This window comes from Stenella coeruleoalba (genome assembly GCF_951394435.1).
Source record: "Stenella coeruleoalba genome assembly, chromosome: 19".
NCBI classification, from domain to species: Eukaryota; Metazoa; Chordata; class Mammalia; order Artiodactyla; family Delphinidae; genus Stenella; species Stenella coeruleoalba.
In genome coordinates, this window is record NC_137165.1 from 6,435,215 (window position 1) to 6,455,940 (window position 20,726).

At 46.8% G+C, this 20,726-nt stretch overlaps 1 protein-coding gene across 4 annotated transcripts in view; it reads right to left on the bottom strand.

The window, feature by feature from the left end:
• SHISA6 (shisa family member 6) overlaps positions 1–20,726 on the bottom strand; it is a gene marked incomplete at its 3' end in the record, with an annotated part of 243,528 nt that overhangs the window by 101,303 nt on the left and 121,499 nt on the right. The gene's annotated exons all lie outside the window — the stretch shown is intronic.

Below are 20,726 nucleotides of genomic sequence, written 5' to 3' on the forward strand. Positions count from 1 at the left end.
ACGTTAAATCACACCAATGGTCTACCCAGGTAAATTATGGTGGTGTCCCCAAGGGGGCCTTGGAACTCTGATCCTTTATGACGTTACCCATATATGGTTGGGGTGATATCCCCCAAGCTCCTAACCTTCTCAAACAGACACGTGACATGTCAGTTGCTTACAAAGACAACACTGGACAATAGTTCCATGAACCTGGAACTATGGGTCTCCCTGAGCCTCATGACCTTCTATTTTGTCTTTAATCTTGCATTTGAACCCATGTCCAGTTTCCTTTTTTTTTTTTAGAGAGGGTAATTATAACTAGTATTCTCCATAGAACTGTATTGGAAAGGCAAGTCAGTCAGTGTCTGACCTAATTAGGTAGGTAACTTTTAGAATCTGTGCTGGCTTCTTCCAAAAGAAAAGCAAAAGTTATTTTAGACACGGCTGTTATAATGACACAATGATACATGGGTCTAATGAGTAATTTTATCAAATTAATTATTTCTGAAAGCATAAATTTTTATGCTCAGAAAAAATCACTCCGGCTTTTTTATGTTTTGATCTTTGTAACTAATTTTAAAGATCACACCGTGCCTGTTCATTTGCTCCCGTGAGTCTTGTAACGGCCCCAGTCAAAAGCGATAACATTTGAATTTGACCAAAGCCCCAGTCTTTATGGTTTCTCGGCGTGTCCTATCACCCTGGGTGATTAAAGTTGGTGGAATTAGCTTTCAGAATTTTCACAGTTTTAATATCACAGCTTCAATAAGGCAGCTGGGAGCGAGGAAGACAGCTGAGCTCTTCCAAGTAAGAACCATCTGAATTAATCATCAACCTCCAACCACATCCCACCTGCCTTGATCAATGGGCAAACAATGGTTTGTACACTGGGGAGGTATTTTTCCAGGGTCAGTAATGAATGGATGGCTTCAATTTCCCAGCAGTTAATATCCAGCCTCTTACAATTTAACTGAAGCTTCGTGCCTGGCGCAGAACTCCCTTTCTAGGTATCTCATCAGCTCAGATATCCTCTAAGGACTTGATACTTAAAATGATGTATTCTTGGCATCCATCTATTTGGGTGAGGTCAAATATTAAGCAGGTTTTAATGTTATATATCTTCATTCTTTATGACCGTGGTTCTCAAACTTTAGTATGCATCAGAATTACCCGAGGGCTTATTAGAACATGCATTGTTGATCCCCACTCCCAGGGTTTCTCTTTCAGTGAGGGAGAGCCCAAGAATTGCATTTCTAACAAGTTCCCAGGTGATGCTGAGGCTGCTGGTATGTGGGCCACACTTTGAGAACCACTGTTTTAGAGATACTAATACTGCTTTCATTTTTTTAAATTAAGTTCTAATGGTTTCCCATGTGGCACAAAGAGGACTGAGAATATGAACACTGTTGTGAAGTTCTTACCTTTCTGGATATTTTCTTTGGCAGAAGAAGAGTCTGCCGTAGAGAACTTGGTTGAAAAGGTCAGCTCCCCGATTCTCCCATTGACTTCAGAGGTGGGAAGAGGCAGTGTGTCTACCTGATCTGGGCACAGCAGGTCCTACTTGTTTATAGATGTCAGGGAGACTGTGTCTTAAAAGAAATGACCATGCAGAAATATTGATTCCAAATCTTGGTTTTTCAAATGTGAGGTCACCAACGAAATGGTTCACACACAAGGTGAAAAACTCAGGAATGAGGGCTGATTCATTTCACAGGAAGGTCCTTGAATGTGTGAAAAGTACCCCCTCACTTTCATTTTCCTCATGGAGGCAGGGGACTGGACACACCCCAGAGAGCACAGGAGGGGACCTTAGGTTCCTGGTTCCCCCCCACCCCCGAAAAGCCATCAAGGAAGGACAGAGAGTGCTATCATCCCCAGGAGTACTTCAGACTCAGAAACCATCAGTGGAACTCCTGATCCTATCACCCCAGTCTTACTTACATCCAAATGCAAACACAATTCTAGGGAGCAACAACACTGTTCTCATTCTGAATAATTTGATTTCAAGTTTATAGAAGGTTCCTAAGTCTCTATTTCCTGAGAGATGGGTCTGTGTATGTATGTGTTTGTGTGTATGTGTGTGTATTTGAGAGAGAAAAAAATAAATTGGATATCCCTAAAACTTGAGGACTGCTACTCTCATAAGACAGAGAGCCCTGATGATTCATTCTGCTTTGAGGGGGCAACTGAGATTTCTTACTAACACATGAGTGATGTGGGGAATGTTAACAGAGTCATACTGAGAAATGTGGCTCATGCTGTATCTTAGAAAAAGCCCACTAGAGCCATGAATAACACAGGCCTGAAGCTAGTCAACCTGGTCCCGGTAGAGACTCCACCACTTACGAGTTGGATAATCTTGGCCAACTTTCCTAATCTTTCTGTGCCTCACCTATGACATTTGGATACTGATAGTACGTCCCTCCTAGCGCTGTTCTGTTAAGTCAATGAATTAATATATGTTAACTACTTAGAGGAGTGCCAGGCACACAGAGAATGTTCTAAAAGCACTAGCTGTTATTATTTATGTCCAAATAGCGAGCCATCCTTCTCCTTTTGTTCTACGATAATTCCTCATGCTAATGCTACTTAGGTCGGCTAACATCCAAAATTTAGACTTCTGCCATAATTATCTACACATGGCAGCAGGATCATTCCAGAACCACCCTAATGACTTTGATTAGAACCAATCACCTGTGCCTATTTACACAGCAGAATGATTGGCAGGGTTTTGGAAGGACTGGGTAGTCCAATTAGACTCTCACTGGGTACGAACCAGCTTGAGCAGATATGTCAGTCATGCTCAAACAGATCCATTTCTGTACATTTTATACAACCCAACAGAGACACCAGAAAAAAAAGACAGAAGGAGAGGAACGACTGATTCATTCAATAAATGTTGTTGGAGCTTCTTCTGTGGGTTTTTTTTTTCCCCCTTCAATCTTCTGCCTTCTTTTTTTTTTTTTTTTTTTCTGCTGTGTTCTGAGCATCGTGCAAGATGCTGTGGATTGAGAGGTGGGCAAGCTACTCCCACCTATTCTCAAGGAGCTCACTGTCCAGTGGGTGAAACAGATTAAAAACTCAACAAATACTGCACAAGAGACTAAGGATGATTAAATAAACACTCCCATGGGCTGCTGGAGGAGCACAGAGGAATTGCTTAGAACTGCAATGCCTATCTTGGTCTGGGGAGGTGAGATCCTTCCAAGGTCAAGAAAGAAAGAGCTGAAAGCCAAGTGGGAGCCAGCCATGACAACAAGGTGGGAAGGACATTCTGAGCCACGCTGTGTGCAAAAGCCCAGAGGTACAGATGACACTGAAGAAGGTGGAAGAGGTAGGGAAGCAAGACACTAATTCTTTAGGGCTCTTAAGGAAGGACAGGGGGTGGAAAGCGACAGGAATTCAAAGATGGAGGGACAGTGATGGATTCACCCCATGGGTGTGGTGCGTCTCTGGACCAATGTGCCTATGTGGTTGTGTAAATGTACAACACAGATTGCTCCGGGAGAAGCCAAGGAACCATTAGCCAACAATTGAGAATTAATTTTCTGTGTGAAGGGAGTACACTGAATGTGCCGGCTTTGCTAATGTTGCCGTTATCTTAGAAACGGATATGTTTCAACGAGCTCTTCTGTGATGATAATACGTATTGTCTAGCTGTCTGGGAAAAAAATGCAGTGCCCAGCTGGTTGGAAATGGATTTTGGAGAGTGATTGGGATGGGAAATAAGAAGCAGAATCACAGACCCACGCTGGTAGGAAACAGCTCCCGGACCAGCAGTTCTCAGCTGGGGCCACGCTAAGTTATCACCTGGGAAGCAGTAGAAATTACTAATGTCTGGGTCCCAGCCCCAGAAACTATGACTTAGTTGGTTGGGGGTTCAGCTTGGACAATAAGGATATTTAGAAGCTCCCCGGAGAATTCTAATGTGTACCCAAGTTTGGGAACCATAACTCTCTACCTTTGTTACCCAAAGTTTGCTCCTGGACCGGCAGGAACCCCAGGGGGCTTGTTGGAAAGGCTGCATCACAAACCCACCCCAGACCTACTGGGTCAGGATCTGCATTTTAACAACATCCCCTGGGTGATTCAAAATGGGAGTTGAGTTGCACAGACCACAGCTGGGTATCAGAATCACCTTGGAAGCTTCTCAGAGTCACAGATTTGCACTTCTACAGATAATGATTCAAGAGGTCTTGGACGGAGACTTCCATCTGCATCTCTTTGTTTCTTCTTTTTTAAAAATAATTTATTTATTTATTTTTGGCTGCATTGGGTGTTTGTTGCTGTTCGTACTTTAATTGGCAGTGTTTTTGTTCTTTTTTTAAATATTTATTTATTTATTTTGGGCTGTGTTGGGTCTTTGATGCTGCGTGCGGGCTTTCTCTAGTTGCGGTGAGCGGGGGCTACTCTTTGTTGCGGTGCACGGGCTTCTCATTGTGCTGGCTTCTCTTGTTGTGGAGCACGGGCTCTAGGCACACGGGCTTCAGTAGTTGTGGCTCAAGGGCTCTAGAGCGCAGGCTCAGTAGTTGTGGCGCATGGGCTTAGTTGCTCCGTGGCATGTGGGATCTTCCTGGACCAGGGCTCGGACTCATGTCCCCTGCGTTGGCAGGTGGATTCTTAACCACCGCGCCACCAGGGAAGTCCCTGCATCTCTTTCTTTAGTTTTGGTGAGTCTGATAGTAAGTGGAGGTGAAAACCGCTGTCCTACTGTGCAGAGTTGAACGAGGGCCCACGATGGAGGGATTTGGGGGAAATTGCTCTTATGCAGAAAGCGGGGAGGGGGGAGGTGAATGCTCCCCGTTCTCCCATAAAGGGAGCCCACATTGAGAAGGGGAGCAGTCCGTGACTCAGGGATCCTGTGCAAGGGCTGCCCACCCCTTGTAGGTGCAGAGAGAAGAGACAGAGATAATAGATAGGCCCAAAGGTTTACATCCTTGTTGTGCTGTAAAACGATTCAACTTCAGCGTGACTCTCCAGAAAGGAAAGTCGAGGGGCAAAGATTTTACGCCTCCTTGTGCACATCAGTGTGCGTGCGTGCACGTGTGTGTAGTGCATCCTTGGCATGTGTCCCTGACGTCCTTAGTTCTTTTAAGGAAGCCTCTCCAGCCGAGGAGTCCCTGTGATTCCTGCCTCACGCTAACCGTCAGCCCCGCAGCTTGTAATTGGTAGAGAGTTAGAGGCCCTTCGAAGAAGCGGAAGGGCTGGTGAAGGTGGCCAGCCAGACATAAAGAAATAAAAATGTGACTTAATCATAGGCATTTTCTCCCCTCTTCCTCCATTAGGGGGAAGTGGGAAGCGATGTGGTGTCTGGGTCAGCAGGACATTGGGACACAGAGGCACAAACTCCACCCTCATTCTGGTCTTCAGTGCAGACTGAGGCCTGGATGCCATTCCCTGCTCAGTGAGATTCTTGCCAATAGATCTTCCAGTGTCTAGCCTAGGGTCAAACGCATTGAGTGAATGAATGAACGACTGAATGAATGAACAAATGAAATGAGTGGGTGGATGAATGAACGAATTAGTAGATGAGTGCATGAAAACTATGTGATTTCTATCGCAATGACTCATTCAAACGAACAAAGAAGAAGAGTCTCAGAATCACCTGTGCCAGGAGGCTTCACTGAGTCTGGCTTTGATCTCCCCAGAATCTTCTAATATTTTTCTTTCCCTTTTGACAGAACACATCGCTTCTTTGGCTGAAGTGTATAATTTCCTACCTAGCTCTTGAGTGGTGCCTCAGCCCTCACCTGCAGGAGTAAGAAAGCAGGTGTGAGAGCTTCCTGTGCCCGGGGTGTGGCCTCGGGGCGGCGGGGCACGCCTCCTGCTGCCCCTGCCTTGTGATTTCCCGGCGACAGTGCCCCTGAGTGGCCCCGGTGGGACCTGCCTGGGACTGACTGACAAGAGCCCTCTGGGAGTACCTCCAGCCCTTCTTTTCCTCTGCCTCCAATTACCCAGGGAGGGGAGCGGATTGAGAACGTATTTAGAAAATGTGTTCCTTGTTGCTTTTAAAAATCTCCTCTGTAATTAGGTACTCCGGGGGTAGTCAACCACGAAAAGCCACAACCAGTGCTGTCAAGTCCCGTAAAATAGAAGAGAAGCCAATTAATCAAAAAAAAGAGAAGAGGCTGTGAGCCTTGGCACCTGTGTGAGCCACTCACGCCTCCACCCGCCCGAATGACAGCTTCGACTCTCAGGCAAGCCCCACTCCGCCTGGGCATTCCCAGAGCCCGTGCTGTGCTGAGGTGAGGGCACTGGGTCTTCGACCGCTCCCCCAAGAATCCATCTCATCAATAATGGGGTCAGCGGTTTTGTTGTATTCCCCTAGTAAAACTTCCAGAATGGGACTGTGAACCTGTCAGTTACAAAGTGAAACAAACACACAGATTCTCAGCCCTTCTGGCATCATAGTGGCTCCTAGGATGTATTTGCATCCATGGGAAGAGAAGCAGGCTGCAAAGACCTGCTCAGATTCTATTCTGTTCCCCGATGGCTTTCGGACTCTCTCCAATCAAAGCTGAGTCTTGGGAGTGGTGGCTCTCTAACAAATGGAGCGATTCCAGGGACTGTGAGTTTTGGTGAGGATGCCTTATAGGAAGCATCAGTTGTATTAGCATAACCTCCAAGAAGCGTGGCGTCTTGGGGCCATTGAATCTCTGGGATCCCAAGCCACACAGGATGAGTTCTCTTTCAACCCTCCCTCCTCATGAGGGAGACTCTTTGGGGTACCAAGGACCAAGGATAGGAGGCTCTGAGGCAACCAGTCCAGGAAGAGCACAATTCTCTGCACCAAGTGCAGTTACCAGCACCAGGTATTTGTTCGACGGTGACCCAAAGGAAGGACCTGCACCTTCTGCCATCTTCTGAACAACACCCCTTCTCGTTGCCTTACTGGGGGCCTGTCTCAACTGTCCAGCCTACAGCTTCCACCGAGCAGTGACACGCTGCAGACTGGTCACTATTTGCCTCTCCTTCCCTCCCGGTGCAAGAATACACTTCTTTGCCATCTCCAAGTTTGGCATGTCCTCGTGCCTAACGCTGGTCAGTGACGTGAGTGGAGGTCCCACGCATCACATCGAAGTGGGAGCATTTAAGCGCTGCTGTGCCACTTTCCCTGCTCCTCTTCCCCTCCCACATTAGCTGAGGAGGTCAGTATTTTAACTGTATAAAGTGACTCAGAGTAAAGAACCTAAGGGTGTATCCCCTCCGAAGTCTGCAGGGCTCAGAATACCTCCCATTAAGTGGGGGAAAGAGGCCTGGGGCAAAGGAAATAGCAGTTCTGAGGACTGTATCTCAAGAACGATGTACGTTTACAAGCACTTGGAGTTGAACGGAATCAAACAGGTAAGAGACCTCCTGTTTTAACAGAGTTGAACTGCCAGAGGACCAGGGAGCCTGATTCTTTCAACAATCTTGAGACCTCTGACTCTCTGTGGGAAATGGGTGGACTGAGAAACCTGTGTCATTCCTAAGAAATGTTCCCCAACACCCATTTCAGATACGGCCAAGGAAGATAATAGGAAATGAGGAAAATCTAGAGAGCAGAGCCAGGAGCCATGGGAAACACTGGAGGTGAAGCCCCTCCAGAGGGCAGAACTTCAGCCCAATCAAGGAGCGGTCTCCCACACACATCCAGATCAGGAGCCCCTCGCACTGTCTGCTCAGAGAGTTTCAAAATTGCTATGGACCAGTGTCTGCTGAGGGCCTCCTTTTCTTCCCCTTTCTGAATGGGCGGGTGGCTTGTTGCGCAATCCCTGTCAATATGCGATCACATCAGGTGTGTGTGGAAGGAAACATGTCTTTTTAATTTATAGATCTCCAGAGGGATGAAGAAGAGCCCCCTACAGACCTGACATGGGGACGCACATCAGTACATTCTCTAAGGGAACATTTTAAGAAAGAAAAGGGCAGAGGGTTCACACAGAGCTTGGAAAATGTGCGTATTTATGGTGTGATGGGAAGAAATGATCCCCAAAAAAGGAGACACAGAAGGCATGGTCAAAGAGAACTGTAGTCTACCATCATAAGAAATTAATTCTGAGTCAGAATGGGAAGTTCACAACATCAAATTCTGGAGAAAAAGCAGAACATGAAGAATGAAGACTAAGACAAGTCCTTAGATCTGGATATTAATTTTTACCTGGGGCCTCTGGCAGTGGAGTTTAGTCTAGTTCTTTGTCTGAAGAGTTGCACCATCATGTGCTAAAATTCCTCACCTTCTGGGGCTTCCCTGGTGGTGCAGTGGTTAAGAATCCACCTGCCAATGCAGGGGACATGGGTTTGATCTCTGGCCCGGGAAGATCCCACATGCCACAGAGCAACTAAGCCCGTGTGCCAAGCTACTGAGCCTGCGCTCTAGAGCCCGCAAGCCACAACTACTGAGCCCGCGTGCCACAACTACTGAAGCCCACGTGCCTAGAGCCCACGCTCCGCAACAAGAGAAGCCACCGCAATGAGAAGCCTGCGCACCTCAGTGAAGAGTAGCCCCCGCTCGCTGCATCTAGAGAAAGCCCGCGTGCAGCAACGAAGACCTAACAGGCCAAAAAAAAAAAAAAAAAAATTCCTCACCTTCTGCATGGCCCAACATTTCCATAAAAATTGTTCTGATTCCTGTCCTCCTGCATCTGCCGCTCCAGGGAAATGGAGAACAGGGTGATGACAGAATTCTACAGTTGTCAATGACATAATATTTAGTCCTATATCCAATCAGTAGAACTAGTGATCACCGGTTAGGTTTTCCATAGTCAGTGGCAAAAGCAGGAAGTCACTACTGCATTACACATAACGCCATACACTACAGCTGATCAAGTAAGACTTTGCCTCACACGTGCAGCTTTATCCATTTACCAGTATATTCCGCAACCCCAATCTATCTCTCTGTTGTAGAATATAATCAAATATAATATAATCAGACAGCCCTGGCCTTAATTCTGCCTCTGTTATTTCTAGCTGTGTGCTTAACATAACCAGAACATGCCCAGATTTTAAATTACATTTTAAAAAAAAAAAAAAAGAAAAAAGATATCTCAGCAAATTATCTTTCTAGTCCTGCTACAAGCCTTGGGGTGAACAAGGTCAGCCTGGAAATAAAAAACTATATGCGAGAAGAGGAGGAGACAGCAGCAGGCCTAAGAGTGACCTAAAACTGCTGTCAAAATGAGAACGTTCACCCTAAGTATGAAAACACAGAGAAAGTTATCTGGTAGGTCAGAGTACTGACTACATGCAATTCAAAGCAACCATCCTCTAAAATATTGAGAAGAAGGTAAAAAGGAAGGGAGAATCTTTGGAGATTGGCTGGTAAAGGGGAAAAGAAGCAGAGGGAATGGAGCCTTATGAGACAGGGGTCCCCAACTCCTGGGATGCAGACTGGTACCTGTCTGCAGCCTGTTAGGAACCAGGCCACACAGCAGGAGGTGAGTGACGGGCGAGCGAGCAAAGCTTCATCTGCCGCTCCCCGTCGCTCCCTGTCATTCACATTACCACCTGAACCATTCCCCCTCCCCCACCCTGGTCCATGGAAAAACTGTCTTCCACGAAACTGGTCCCTGGTGCCAAAAAAATTGGGGACCACTGCTATAAGAGAACAAAGATGACAGAGATGCACATCTCCTTCCAAATAGTAATAATGATAATAATAATACCCATTAGATAAATTGTATTTTCTATACTAGTAGAAACAATACCATTAAAATAGGAATCTGATAACTTCCTCCAATCAGAAAATAGATAGAAGAAATAGGAGTAAACACATACGAATCTACTGTTAAAAAACATAAGCTGGGAATCCAAACACCTCTACTAGTAACAATTTTCTTCCAATCCCACACAAAAATAACCATGAAGCAAAGGAAAACTAAACACAACACTCTGAAGTGAGTTAGACTTAAAAACACATTTGTAGTTGTTAAAAGAAAACACCTAGAAACAGAAATTCAAAACCTAAAAACAAGTGGCAGAAAAAGAGACAGAAATTTAAAGAGAATTCACTGAACACAGGAAAGATGTGAAAGAGACAAAATGAAGACTAAAGTACAAGATGCCTAGGAAAGAAGAGAGTCAAAATAAAACTTATTTAAAGGCACTGATGAAAAGGCAAGAGGCAAACAAGAGAATGACAATGAACTAATAAAAGCAAAACAAATTATATACAGTGTGGATGCACTGAAAGATGGGAAAGGAAAAACAGCATCCCTATAATTGGAGTCTACTAAGAAGAAAAACAAAACCGTGGACGATAACTAATATATGAAAACATAATTCAGGACTTCCCTGGTGGCTCAGTGGTTGAGAATGGGTTTGAGCCCTGGTCCAGGAAGATCCCACATGCCACGGAGCAACTAAGCCCACGTGCCACAACTACTGTGCCTGCACTTTAGAGCCCGCGAGCCACAACTACTGAGCCCGCGTGCTACAACTACTGAAGCCCGTGCGCCTACAGCCCGTGCTCCGCAACAAAGAGTAGCCCCCGCTCACCGCAACTAGAGAAAGCCCGCACACAGCATCGAAGACCCAACACAGCCCAAAATAAATAAATAAAAATTTAAAAAAAGAACAAAAACGCTGCCAATTAAACTATGAAAAAAATGTATATAATTCAACAAAACTTTCTTTAAATTAAAAGAAGATCCGATGGTACCAATCAAGAAAGCCCAACAGGTACCTGGAAAGTGTACTCAGAATGATCATCTCTGATGTCCTAGTAGAACTTGCAGACTTCAAAAATAAAAAAATAAAAATTCTCAAGGTTTTCAAGCAAAAGGAGAAAATCACGTACAAAGTCAGAAGAATAAACTGTCAGACTTCAAAATAAAAAATCAGACTTCTCAAAAAATAGCAAACAAAGCAAGGCAACACTGGAGCAGCATCTTCCAAAATCTCAAGGAAAGAAAGGGTGAACCTAGAATTTTATAACCAGGCAAATTTTCCTTTAAGTGTCAAGGCTATAGCACAACAATTTCAAGATATAAGAACTTAGGGAATTCCACGTCCATAAGCCTTTCTTGAGCAATCTTTTGGACGATGAACTTCATCCAACCAAGAGATGACTGGGCAAATTTCAGAAGAAAAATAACAATGATGAGCATACAGACACATAGATATGAGTACAGATACAGATCTCAAAGACTAAAACGCAAGTGAGGAACAGGGTAGGTGATTAATGTGAGATATTTCATGTGACAAAGTAGAAATAACGTTAAAAATGGGAGGATAAAATAGAATAAATATGCTGATTGCTGTGTAGGCAAAAGGATATTTTTTTAAAAAACCTGATAAACCAGACGAAAAAACGTAAATATTAACACTTGGGACTAAGGAGCAGTACACATTAAGTATAAAGGTGACTACTAGAAAAAGCCATAAAAACCAACTTAAATACCAAAATTTAAAAAATAAATTAAATAGTAAACATATATACATTTTTGTAGAGAAAGTTATGAATAAATTACCCCAAAGCACTAGGCACTGATGGTTTTACGGAAGTATTATCTCAAATCTTCAAAGACCAGACAGTCCCAATGTTAGACACATGGTTTCAGACCATTGAAAATGAAAGAAAATTCCCAATTCCTTTAATAAAGCAAGTATAATGTTGATACTAAACATGATAGAGGTGGTACCAGAAAGAAAAGGACAGACCAGTATCATTCATGAATACGGATAAAATACTAAATGAAATATTAAGAAACAGAATCCAAAATATTGTATTAAGAAAAAAATACAATACGACCAAGTGAGATTTGGAATCAATATTCCAAATGCAATATTGAGTTAGGAAATGCAATTTCCAGGAATGCAATATTGAGTTAGGAAATCCACTGATATTACACACAGTGGATTTTAAGATATTAAGAAATCTAAGAGAAAAATCATAAATTATCTCTCCATAGATGATGAAAAAGCTTTTGACAAAATTCAATACCTAAGGAATTTGAGGGATTTTTTTTTTTTTTTTCAGTGGTATACGGGCCTCTCACTGTTGTGGCCTCTCCCATTGCGGAGCACAGGCTCCAGACGTGCAGGCTCAGTGGCCATGGCTCACGGGCCCAGCCGCTCCGCGGCATGTGGGATCTTCACAGACCGGGGCATGAACCCATGTCCCCTGCATCGGCAGGTGGACTCTCAACCACTGCGCCACCAGGGAAGCCCCTGAGGGATGCTTTTTAAACATGAATTAATCTGAAACAACATATATCTACCTATCTAGCTAGCTATCCATCTATCCATCCAGCTATCTATCTTCTATCTACCTTGTTCCTAAAGACAGTATCTTAGTGGGAATGATCTAGAGCATTTCATTACCATCACAACGAAGGCAAAGATGTTCCTATCTCCATCACTACTCAACACTGTGCTAGTGTGTTTTTTTTTTTTTCCTTGCGGTACGCGGGCCTCTCACTGTTGTGGCCTCTCTCGTTGCGGAGCACAGGCTCCGGATGCGCAGGCTCAGCGGCCATGGCTCATGGGCCCAGCTGCTCCACGGCATGTGGGATCTTCCCGGACCGGGGCACGAACCCGTGTCCCCTGCATCGGCAGGCGGACTCTCAACCACTGCGCCACCAGGGAAGCCCTGTACTAGTGGTTTTAAGCCAATGCCATCAGATAAGAGAAATCAATTAATAACATAGGGTAAAGAAGATGTAAAACTACCTTTATCTGCATGTGACATGATAGAGTACCTGGAGGCCAATGATAAAAATAACTCAAACAATAAAATAAATCACTAAGATTGCAGGATATATAATTAACACACAGAAACCAACGGCCTTCATATATACAAAAATAACCAGTTACAGGTCATAATGGTAGAGAAACTCCAGTTACCAATAGCAACCAAGGGAATTCCCTGGTGGTCCAGTGGTTAGGACTCTGCGCAGGGCCGGGCTTCAATCCCTGGTTGGGGAACTAAGATCCCACAAGCTGTGCGGTGCAGCCCAAAGAAAACCAGGATGATCAAATACTTAGAAATAAACCTACCAACATGTGACCCTGGACAAAGAAAAACTTTCCCTTTTTTTTTTGCTATAAAGAACATTAGCGGTATATCTGAATACAAGCTGTGGATTAGGTAATGGTATTTTACCAAAATTGATCTTCTGATTTTGATAATCAATACTGTGGGTATGTAAGAGAATGCACTTGATTTTAGGAAATACACACTTAAGTATGTAGGGGTAAAGGACTAACATATCTGCAACTTACTCTCAAATATTAAAAAAATTATGTATTTATATACTTTTAGAAAAGAAACATATATAATATGTGTATGTTTGTATATATATACATATACTTGTATATATGGAGAGACAGAGACAGAGAGACAGAGTCAGAAAGACAGAGACAGAAATAGAGAGATAAGGAGAGACAGAGAATGATAAAGCAAATGTGCTAAAATATTAAAATTTGGAAAATTTGAAGGGCACATGGGAATGTTTTGCACTATTTTTGTAACCTTTTTGTAAAATTATTTCTAAATAAAAACATCAAAAAATAAAAATTCAGTGAAAAGTAAGTGGTGGGTTATACCACTAATACTGGTTACATAAATGACAGCATAGTAATAGCATGGACTATTAAGCAGCCATTTTGGGGAAAAAGAGGTAGATCTCTGTGTGCAGATATCCAGTGATCTCCAAGCTATATTTAATTTGAAAAGCAAGATGCAGGATGGTGACTATATCATATTCTTTTTGTGTTTAAAATGCATATGATTAGAGTTGTAAAGGGTATATAAAGGGGAATGTGGGTACCAATTCTCAGAAGGTGTAAGGGGGTGAAGCACAGCTATAGAGCAGACTGAAGAAAGGACATGGGAAACCGCTTCCACCACCCCTGACCTGCTGTTTCAGAACATACACAAGTTCCAGAGCAACAGGACCAGGAGGCATCTTGCAGAAAAGTTTACAGGTGGGGAGACACAGACTCAGAGAGGCAAAGCAATTTTCCCCAAGACCACGTTCACCTTCAACAACATCTCAGGTCTCCCGACTCCCAGTTTAGTGTTGTTTCAGTCCATTCATTCATCCATTCACTTATTCATTGGCAAACATCCACCATTCTTAAAGATAGAAGAGGAGAAAGGAGGAGGGGATGCGTAGTGATCATCAATTAGGAGTTCGAACTCAGCCTGCATCGTGTGCCTGGGAGAATTCAGGACGCTGCCTCCAACACACCTTTCTAGTTTCATTTCCTGCCATCCCTACAGGTGTGCTACGGCCCCGTCACTTTCCTGAACCCCTCTATAGCTGTGCTATGGCCCCATCACTTTCCTGCGCTCCCCTGCTGTGAGCTATGGTCCCAGAACCTTCCTGCAGCCCGCTATGGGTGTCATATACCATCGTCACACTGACATTTCCACTTCCGTGCCCTTGTTCCAGAGGCACCCACACCTGACGTGCCCACCCTGCCCCAGTCCTGCCTCACATTCTTCCTGCCCCGCAAGGACCCTCTTAACTCCTGTCTCCCATAGGAGGCCTTTTAGGACTCCTCCATTCAGAGGCGATGCTTTCCTCTTTTAAACCCCCTCTGTTCTTCTCACGATCTGCTTCGTGGCACCTCTTATTTGCTTGGCAGGAATGGTTTCTTGAAGGCAGGTGCTATTTTACTCATCTCTGCTCAACAAATACTTAAGTTTCATTGAAGCGGTAAATCCCCATGCCTCCGACATCTGGGCAGGTCACTGGGGTCTTAGGAGGTCCCCTTGCATCACCCCTCGGAGCTCAGGTATTCCTCCTCAAATTCCTTCCCTCCCCAGCCGTGGGACAACCTGGCTTCCAGTGTGCAGGGTATCAGATGAGACTTCATGGCAAATGAAATCTCAGAAATGGAAGTGACCTTGAAGACCAGCAAGGGGACCACGCTTAAAGCAAAAATTCTATAGCAGTGCTTCTCAAACTTGAATGTGCATATGAGTCACCTGGAGATCTTGCTAAAATGCAGATTCTGATTCAGGAGGTTCAGGAGGTGAGGGCCCAAGGGTCTGCATTTATAAATAGCTCCCAGGGGAGGCCTATGCTGCCGGCCCTAGAGTTATTCCCTGAGAAGCATCATCTCAGCACTCTTAAGCTAAGACAATAAGAAAAACTACCATCGCTTGAGAGCTTGGTGCCCTGGTGCATGCGTTATCTCATACGATCTCCACAACAGCCCTGTGGGGTAGGTGGTACCAACACCTTACTTTATAGATGAATGTAACGGAGGTCACGGTCACATGGCTACCAAGTGGTGGAGCTGAGAGTGAACCAGTATGTCTGGCTCCAGTGACCCCCTTTTTCTCACCATTTTTCTTCTTCCACAACCATCTAAGGAGGGAAGTTTACCTCACTACTGGGAGGGGAGTAAGACTGAGACTGAGGCCATGACTCCAGGCAGGAAGGGCTGGGACTTCTTTGTTCTGCCACGGACATCATCTGCATAAAGCAGAGTCACAGAGTTATATGGCTCTGTTCCCAAGAGTGCGGTGCTGAGAACCTGAGAACAGTATTCTGTCCCGCTTCGGAGCCACCGTGAAGTGCTGGAAGCTGTTGATTCAGAGGCTATCCTCTCCCGGCCACAGGTTCCAGCTGGCAGAAATGGCTTTGCCACCACCTTTCCGGGACCGGACAGCCCCATGGCTTAGCTGTCAGGGTTCATGAGACTCTTGTCAGTGAGCAGCAGAGAATGAGGAAGCCAATGCCAAGGGCTGGCTTCTGGGAAGGGGAGATTCCTAACTTGGATGACGGGTCAATGCCATGACCGGTGCCAGGAAGAGACTGTACTGGCCACCAACCTGCCCCTGGAGTCAACCTGAGCCATGGGTCATGGCAGGAGAAAGCTTGGACCTGGCACCAGCAAGAGACTGGAAAATAAGGACATCTAGCCCAGAGCTGCTAGACCTCTGGCTGGGCATGTCAGCCTCTGGGAACACAGAAGAACTCCATCCTCTACCTTCTCCCAGTGGGATTTCAAGAGACCACCAAGATTCAGGGTGCTAAAGGGATCCTGTATACCTCCTCCTCCTGTTTGAGCAGAAAAGGAGAGTCAGGCTGGCAGAAGATAAGGAGTGAGGGATGCTTCCCTGACCCCAAGACACCAAAGAGACTTCTCTCTTGCCCCACTGGCGGAGACTATAGGAGATCTAGCTGTACCCGGGTTACTTCTCCTTTGAGGAGAACATATATGTACCCTATAGGTGAGGTGAAACTTCCCAAGGCAAGGAGATTTACAGTGCATCCTTCTCCTTTGTTCTATAATATCTCCCCTCTTCTTACACCAGCCCAGCAAATTGTCCCAGTGGACTGGCCTGGCATCCTACATAAGCCAGGGGAAGCAGGCCCACAAACAAACATTAAACAGAGACACATATGGTCCAGGACTCAGCCGATGGACTGATGGATGGGAATTTTTCTCTGAGCCACCATTTACAAGGTAGTTTAAATTGGTGATACGTTCAACCCCAGCACTGCCCTTAGACCAAGACGAGCCCAAGAAGGATGGAAAACTTGTGGATTGACTTCTTGGTACCTTGAATGAGTCTCCCAGTGGCAAACTGGGTGGTCCTACCTCAGAGGTGAACTCTTGGGCAGCTCAGAAGTGGGCCCAGGGCTCCGTGCTCTTCAGATGGAGCTGCAAGGGTTTGTTTAACTGCTGCCCAAACTAATCTCAGTGGAAAGGGAGTCCTGGGCCACACTGAGGAGGGACATAGCACGCTTACTGCTTCCTGGAGGGTGTACTTGTCAGCAGGACCAACATGGGAAAGAGAGTTTTGTAGAAAAGCTGCCTTCAGGCAAAACGGCTAAGTTTGTAAGTGGAAGTACTCAAGTGAAAACCTCTCAAAGGTATTGCCCTGAGCTCTGCTTTGCCTTATTTCCTCTTATGTTGTTTGAACAGCGGTTACACTGAAAAAGGGATTCACTTGGTGAGCGTTGAGCTCAACATTCATGCGGATCCATCTCTGCTTCTGATGCAACCGATTTTAACCCATGAGCCACCAGGCAAGGCTGACTCAATTCTAACAAAATATGGAATCACACTGATGCCACGGATTTTCCTAAGTGTAAGGCTTAGAGGCAGCCTATATGTGCTGGCACGGGGCGCACGGAGTACCGCTGAGTAAAGCTGAGCACACGAGGTATGTGCCTGGCTCTCGGTGTTCAGCCATGAATCAGGAGTCAGCAGGCAGAGGAAACCGAGAGAGCAGATCAGAACAATCAGTAGGCAGCTTAGAGCTTTGGTGCCCTCAGCCCACAACCGCAGAGGTCCTCTGGCCCGTTCCCACTGCTTCCTGGTGCCCCCGGCCTACAGAGAGGCACAGGCAAGAATGTTCCCAGGAGGCGCTGGCTTCTCAGAGGCTGATCTCAGGCAAGCTAGGCCCGGCCTTCCCTCCCTCTTGCTATATTTCCCAGCTCACTGCTGCCATGGAGACCGGACACCTTCTGAGCGCTGCGGTTGACTTGGAGTCCAGCTTCCGAACACCTCGGTGGAGTCAAGCCCACTCGCTCCCCTGGCTCCCCAGAGTGTGAAAATGTCTAAGCTGGATTTCTGGAGCCAAACAGCACAGGGGTCTCCGTCCACAGGATGGTCTGAAAGCCCTTGCTCAGATCCTGGTGGGGGGAGGCAGCCTGCAGTTCCATAGAGGCCCATGCACCTGTTCTGTCTTTTCTAGAAGAGCAGATCTAATTTCAAACCCTGTATCACACGCGGCCATGGCAGCGCCCAGACAAATGCGCTGGAGGGAGGGGTGAGCACGGGCCCGTGGGTGCATGGGGTTCAGGCCAGCAGTGGGGCTCGGGCAAGGGCTGAAGTAGATGACTGAGAAGGCCAGTGCTGGGGGAACCACAAACCCACATGGAAGCAGCAGAGGTGAAGCAGGTCCCTGACTCAGTTTTGGATGTCCTCCTGGCTTCATTCAGCCACCCACTCCCACGGTTATCCCTCGGACCTTGTCATCACCAAAAGCTCACACCTCCTGTGCTTGGTCTCCCACCCGTCACGCTGATCCAAAGGCTCTGGTCCTTGCTTTCCCTGCTCTGACGTCTTCTTCCTGGTAGACCTTTTACCCAGACTCATCACTGGCTGACACCTGTGCGTTTCTGGGTGTTAGAACCCCTCTCTGGCTTTGTCCTCTTCTCAGGGAGCAGGGGCCATCTGCCCAGCCCCTCCCTCTGGACTACCATCACTCCCCCTCTTCCTTGGATTTGGGGGCTGAGCAGCCGGGGTGCCACCTCTGCCAGTCTCCTTGCTGAGACCCCTAAACTGGCATCAGGATGGTCACTTTTCCAGCTTTGGTCTCAGCACCTGCTCCAACGCCCGCACCCCCTTCCTAGCATTTATGGCCCCCACCCATCTTCTGTCTCAGACCCCATGGAGAGTCTGCTGGGCAGCAGGAATGGCTACTTCCAGCCTAGCCCTAGGGAGCATCATCTAGACAGAATGAAGCCATCCATCCAGGGTCCTTCTGTGGGGTCTGGGATTGCTCCCCACAGGGCAGCAGCGTCTGGCGCTCTGGCCTTATCTCCATCTCAGGGGAGTCCCAAGGCCTCTGAGGCTGTGCAGGTGCCAGCCCCAGGCAGCAGCATCCTCATTCCACTTCTGGGCTCTAGAGATGGGTGTGGAAGATGCCCTGAAACCAGACAGGCTGGGCCTGCTCACACGTCCTCCCCAAGGTGACCAACTGACCTCATTCGCCCAGGACTCAGGGGTTCCTTAGGACGCAGGCCTTTCTGGGCTAAAACTGGAACAGTCCTGGGCAAACTGGGATGGTCGGTCGCCCTAATGCTTACAGTGGATGACCTTGCTTCCCGAATCACTGAGCAGGGATCCCACATGCCCACCTGCATGCACCTGTGGCCCAATACCCTGCCTGCGACTCTGGGTGGAGTTCACCCTTAGACAAGGCCAGCCCCCCGGGGTGACAGATTCCATCAAGGAATCTCTCGCCTATCGAGGATGTCACTTCTGAAATATACCATCCCCCACTCCTGCATAATCAATTTTCCCTTCTTTACTGGATCCTTCCTATCAGCATACAAATATCAAATATACTGTGATTTCTCCCATCTTAAAAAAGACAAAGCTCTCTTTATATCACGCTGCCTTCCAGCTACTGCCCTCACCCAGCGTCCGGCCTCATGTACCGGAAACTCCCCCGTTTACATCCCCAGCCAGGACAACTCCCCTGAACTTGACATTTCCACGTGGGTGATTAAGACGCATCTAAAACTTAATATGAAGTCAGACTGAATTCACTTCACCCCCAGCCTCTGCCGAAACCCTGGCCCTCCCACAGACGTCCCTCTTCCTAATACCTCAGGCCAAAAGCATCTTGTTTTTCGCTCTGCCCAGAGTGGCAACCAGATCCTCAAGTGACCCCCAGGCCCTGGGTGGTCCAGCCCCGCTCTGATCCCGCCCCCTACTGCCCACACCCAGGCCCCATCTGCTCCAGCCTCACGGCTGTCCCTGTGCCAGCCAGGTGGGCAGTGGGTGGCTGTTCCCTTGGCCTGGGAAATGCTCCCACCCCCCATTCCAGGCGACTTGACCCTTCACCTCCTTCAGCCTTTGCTCAAATGCCAGTTTTTTCCTGAAGCTTTCTGGATGCTCTTTTTAAAAACTGCAACTCCTTCCTTCATTCTCTGCCTCAGTTTGCTCCATAGCTTTTAACTCCTTTTTGACATACTTCAGAGATTTACTTCTTTCTTTCAGTATGTCTGTCATCTCTCTCTGGCATGTAAAGTCTGTCTGCTGCATCCTCAGGGCCTAGAAGAGTGTGTGGCACAGAGCAGATGCTCTGCATGCGAGCTGACATGGAGGGATGGACGGCCAGGTGGGCAGCAGTGCCCACCTCCTCCAAACGGGAGTCACTTTGGGGCTCCTACCATTCAGCAAAGGCTTCAGGGATTTCTCTGTCTGTCTGTCTCTTACACACACACACACACACACACACACACACACACACACACACATGGGTGGAAAGGACCCAAGGAACAGTGCCGGTCAGCACAGATCAGATGCATTTGCTGACACCACAACCTGGAAGGACTTGGGCCTGGTGTGGCCTGGGCTACACGGGTGGAGATCAAGGGAATTAACAGTAGGTCCCATGGGAGTTTCTGGAAAGCGTCTTCAGGCTTTTTCATCCAGACTCAAACGCAGCCAGCCTGTCTGAGATTTGTAACCAAACCACCTGGACAGCAGAGGGTGTCCGTAGGTGTGTTCATTGAGACAGACCCTGAATAATTATCTGAGGAGACTGAGCTTCCTTCCTCATCTGAGGAGATGAGCTTCCTGTCTTCCTTCCTGGAAGGACAGACCCTGCTCATCTGGTGTAAATGCCCTGACTCCTGATTTTTTTTTTTTTTTTTTTAACTGAAGTTTAGTTGATTTACAAGGTGGTGCTAGTTTCCAGCCCGTCTTCTTTTTGTGACTTCCTGTCTTATAAAGTGTGTCCTCTGATAAAACAGCCATCAGTCACTGAATGCTCACGACATGTGGGTCCTGCTGACCCACCGCCCGGCCCACCTCGGCCCTTCTGTCTTCAAGAGACAGGATGTGTGGGGCTGGAGTACCTACTCTGGAAGCAGGTCTGGATGGGATGAAACAGTGCTAACTGTCAGAGTTGACCTGGGCAGGCCACTCAACTGCTCCAGCTTCAGTTTTTCACCAGTGAAAATGGGGACAAGAGCTCTCCCACGGGGTTACTGGAAAGGTGCGAATACGACAGTGCCGGCACATAGGAACTGCTTGGTAAAGAGAAGCCTTTATCCTTG